Here is a 5,000-nt window from a genome sequence, read left to right as displayed (position 1 = left end):
AATTTTCCTATTTTCCCATACAAAATCAAGAAATTAGTAATACTTCTTTTCTTTGGGATACCTACCCAATTCTAGTAAATTTTTGGAGTCAAAATCATGACATGAAACCGGTTAAAAACTCCACCATAACCCAATGCAAATCGAATGCACTAGTAAATCACATGGATCTAGGAACGACTTACTGTATTTTATTTGTGGACAAGCTAGAGTTTGAGAAACGAAGATCTTTGGTAACTTTCATTGTAAACATTCTCAAATAGGCTTTTCTGTTGGTATACCTTATCTAGTAAAGCACAAAACTAAAGTAGTCGTCTTCTCTTTCCTTCTTCAATCACTAAAAGTTCCTAAATGGAAATTCCGACTATATGTATCCTCTCTATATAAATATATAATATTTAATATATATTTATTATGGATATAATAGATATTATATAAATAGGATTATAGTGGATGAATCTTCAAACGAGACATGTACCGATCGACTAATCCGGTATATTTTCCACATTGATAGGAGTACGTTTATGTTTCTGCTTTACGAATATGATATTTTCTGGGTATTTCTAATAATATCAAGTCTTATTCCTATTTTGGCATTTCTAATTTCTGGAGTTTTAGCCCCTCTTAGCAAAGAGCCAGAGAAACTTTCGAGTTATGAATCGGGAATAGAACCAATGGGCGATGCTTGGGTACAATTTAGAATCCGTTATTATATGTTTGCTCTAGTTTTTGTTGTTTTTGATGTTGAAACAGTTTTTCTTTATCCGTGGGCAATGAGTTTTGATGTATTAGGGGTATCCGTCTTTATAGAAGCTTTAATTTTCGTGCTTATCCTAATTGTCGGTTTAGTTTATGCATGGCGAAAAGGAGCATTGGAATGGTCTTAGTTTTTGAATATTCAGACAATTAAAAAAAACATTGAGACAGTTATGAATTCCATCGAGTTTCCCTTACTTGATCGAACAACCCAAACTTCAGTTATTTCAACTACATCAAATGATCTTTCAAATTGGTCAAGACTCTCCAGTTTATGGCCGCTTCTCTATGGTACCAGTTGTTGCTTCATTGAATTCGCTTCATTAATAGGTTCACGATTCGACTTTGATCGTTATGGACTGGTACCAAGATCTAGTCCTAGACAGGCAGACTTAATTTTAACAGCGGGTACGGTAACAATGAAAATGGCTCCTTCTTTAGTAAGATTATATGAGCAAATGCCTGAACCAAAATATGTTATTGCTATGGGAGCATGTACAATTACAGGAGGGATGTTCAGTACCGATTCTTATAGTACTGTTCGGGGAGTCGATAAGTTAATTCCTGTCGATGTGTATTTGCCGGGTTGTCCGCCTAAACCCGAGGCTGTTATAGATGCTATAACAAAACTTCGTAAGAAAATATCTCGAGAAATCTATGAAGATCGAATTAAGTCTCAAGAGGAAAATCGGTGTTTTACTACCAATCACAAATTTCATGTTGGCCCAAGTACTAATACTGGAAATTACGATCAAGGATTACTCTATCAACCATCATCTACTTCAGAGATCATCCCTCCTGAAACTTTTTTCAAATACAAAAGTGCAGTCTCTTCCTACGAATTAGTAAATTAGGCCGTATACTTTTTTTGTACAGAATAACAAAGCAAAGAACGAGTGAATCTTCATCAATTTTTCATTGTAAATGGGAAATACTTATACAAATAAAAATAAAAAAATGGGGGGGGGAGAAGATGCAGGGTAATTTGTCTTCTTGGCTAGTCAAACATGGACTGGTTCATAGATCTTTGGGTTTCGATTACCAAGGAATAGAGACTTTACAAATAAAGCCCGAGGAATGGCATTCCATTGCAGTCATTTTATATGTATATGGTTACAATTATCTACGTTCCCAATGTGCTTATGATGTAGCACCAGGCGGACTGTTAGCTAGTGTGTATCATCTTACGAGAATCGAGTATGGTATAGATCAACCGGAAGAGGTATGCATAAAAGTATTTGCCGCAAGGATAAATCCTAAAATTCCGTCTGTTTTCTGGGTTTGGAAAAGTGCGGATTTTCCAGAAAGGGAATCTTATGATATGTTGGGAATTTCTTATGATAATCATCCACGTCTAAAGCGTATCTTAATGCCTGAAAGTTGGGTAGGATGGCCCTTACGTAAGGATTATATTGCCCCCAATTTTTATGAAATACAAGATGCTCATTAAATAATACGAAACTAATCTTCACTTCGACAACTCAAGATATTCAAATACATTTTTACGTTCTCTTATAGATATAGCATAGTAATTGAAGTCTCATTCATCTTATTATTATTGATTAAAAAAAATACAATTAGAGATTTGGTGAGATTATCCAATTTGTAAGATACTTATTTTGGATGAGCCACAAGCTAATAGGATGAACTAAATGAGTTCTGCATTATGAACTATGTATCACGCATATGACTTATAGATGTGCTTTAAAAAGTCACATAGGGTGAAATGAAGAAATATAATATGAAAAGAGAATCGGATTCTATTTGTACTGTATCTGAGATGAATCTTGGCCATTCCCGCCTTTCAACTCCCCTAGACTAGACTTTTGGGTCTTATAAGGAACTAATTGAAACTTTCAAATATGTATAAAATAGGAATTGAACGCCAGGAGACAGAGTATGAACAAATAAAAAAGAAGAGGAAACAAAAGAAAATTCTTTTCTTTTACATATCTATATACATCCTTTACATATTTCTATAAATATCCTCTTTATCTTTACTTGTCTATTTTCGACATCTATAAATAGAGTAAAAAATATATATAGTTTAGTTAAAGGGTAGATTTCCAGACATCATCATGTATCAGTATTTTTCATGATCTATATTATTAATGAATCCGTAGAATAGATACTCATACAAATTCATGATGTGCCAAGAACCAGATTTGAACTGGTGACACGAGGATTTTCAGTCCTCTGCTCTACCAACTGAGCTATCCCGGCCATTTCCGACACATTATCCTTATTTTAATAGATGACTTTGGTCTATGTCAATTGTAAATAAGAAAAAAGGTATTCCAAAGTCTTCTTTTTGAAGATATACGAAATTTCAGGGCTTGGATAAGCCTTTCGAAGTTTCAGTACAGTAGACAGTTAATCATTCAAATTTCACAGATTACTTGCGCAAGGATGTTCGTTTGTACGTCTATCATATAGAATATATACCACAAGCCTTGTGATAAGAAATCAAATTTCCGCTCAAATACGCTTGTGAAAGAGTCGAATGAATGAGAAACATAACAAAGTCTGAATTGCTAATGAACGGATAAATAATTAAAGAGGCCAACGGGCCTTTTTAGGGTTTTGGGGATAGAGGGACTTGAACCCTCACGATTTTAAAAGTCGACGGATTTTCCTCTTACTATAAATTTCATTTTTGTCGTTATTGACATGTAGAATGGGACTCTATCTTTATTCTATTCGATCTGATTAATCAATTCTTCAAAAGATCTATCAGACTATGATGGAGTAAATGATTTGATCAATGAATATTCGATTATTTTTTCAACTTGTAGATCTTGGAATCGATTCATAACAATTCGTTCATTTTTATATATAATTTTATATATATATATAAATATAAATATAAAAAATTATAGAAATATAAAAAATAGAGATTCGAGTTGTCATTAATCAATATAGTATTTCAGTACGTAATACGTTTATCTTTCATCGTTTCTGGAGTTTCGATGGAAGGATTCATTCCTTTACTAACGCAACGTCGTCAACTCCATTTGTTAGAACAGCTTCCATTGAGTCTCTGCACCTACCCTTTTTTTTCGGAAAAAAGGATTTGGCTCAGGATTGCCCATTTTTAATTCCAGGGTTTCTCTGAATTTGAAAGTTATCACTTAGTAGGTTTCCATACCAAGGCTCAATCTAATTAAGTCCGTAGCGTCTACCGATTTCGCCATATCCCCCTCTTTTAAGATTAGTATCGCATTATGATGTCCTTCCCCGTTTTCTTTCATTTGTATTATACTGGAACCACTCAAGTCATTAGAATACCGATTCCTCTATTGAAAAGTGTTTCCTCCTATTGGATTTCTTGTCTATCTTCTTTCATCTCTCTCTTCTCTATCGGAGACCCATATTTGTTCCGATCCAAAATGATTCTATCATTTCTGTATCTGCAATTCAATATATATCAATATAGATAGATATATGAACATATATATTTGCCCCTCTTTCTATTATTTTTTTAGTAAAAAATTTAATACTTAAACGGTCGATTCCCTTGTTCGTCTTATCTTCCACCTTTCAGAATGAAAACATAGAAACGCTTCATTATCATCTCAATTGCATTAAATGCAATTAAGATTAACACATTAATTATTGATACACATCCATTTGATAAATAGATCAAAATTTTCTATCGCTATATTCTATTAATCGTTATATTAATTATTATGTTCTATAATAGAACAATTCCAATATTGAATATTTATTTGAAATGAAATTAGATTCTATATTCATATTAATTAGGAATAGCTAAGATCCCAGTAATTTAGTAAATTACTATGCATGTAACATTTCTGTTATGTGAGCCCGCTTAGCTCAGAGGTTAGAGCATCGCATTTGTAATGCGATGGTCATCGGTTCGATTCCGATAGCCGGCTTTTCTCTATTGATTTTATTTTTGACATAATTGATAAATCAAATAAATAAAGAAACGACTTCTTACCCTTTTTCAAAGGTCACCGATCTATGATGTCGTAGGAACTTACTTACCTTTATGACTAAAGGAGGGGTTCTATTTCTGTAGAACAAATCAAGAAAGGAACTCTTACTTTTTTTATATCATTTACATATACAATAGGATCCGGATATTGATCCAAGTTATCTAATTATTCTTTGTTTTGTAGTACAATACTTTACTGGATTTCACTTCATTTATAATATTTATCATTTAGTTTTCATTTAAGTTTATGAAATTTAAATAAAATAAAATGTTTATGAAATTTAAA

General features: G+C 32.7%; 2 non-coding genes across 2 annotated transcripts; one reads left to right on the top strand and one right to left on the bottom strand.

The window, feature by feature from the left end:
- Positions 1–2,903: 2,903 nt before the first annotated feature.
- On the bottom strand, positions 2,904–2,976 carry TRNAF-GAA (transfer RNA phenylalanine (anticodon GAA)). The gene has a single exon. It is a non-coding gene; the product is annotated as a tRNA-Phe (tRNA).
- Positions 2,977–4,579: 1,603 nt separating this feature from the next.
- On the top strand, positions 4,580–4,652 carry TRNAT-UGU (transfer RNA threonine (anticodon UGU)). The gene has a single exon. It is a non-coding gene; the product is annotated as a tRNA-Thr (tRNA).
- Positions 4,653–5,000: the final 348 nt, after the last annotated feature.

The sequence above is a fragment of the Cucumis melo genome, unplaced genomic scaffold (genome assembly GCF_025177605.1).
Source record: "Cucumis melo cultivar AY unplaced genomic scaffold, USDA_Cmelo_AY_1.0 utg001277l, whole genome shotgun sequence".
NCBI lineage: Eukaryota > Viridiplantae > Streptophyta > Magnoliopsida > Cucurbitales > Cucurbitaceae > Cucumis > Cucumis melo.
Note: the sequence above shows the minus strand (reverse complement) of the source record. Positions and strands in the feature narration are given on the sequence as shown.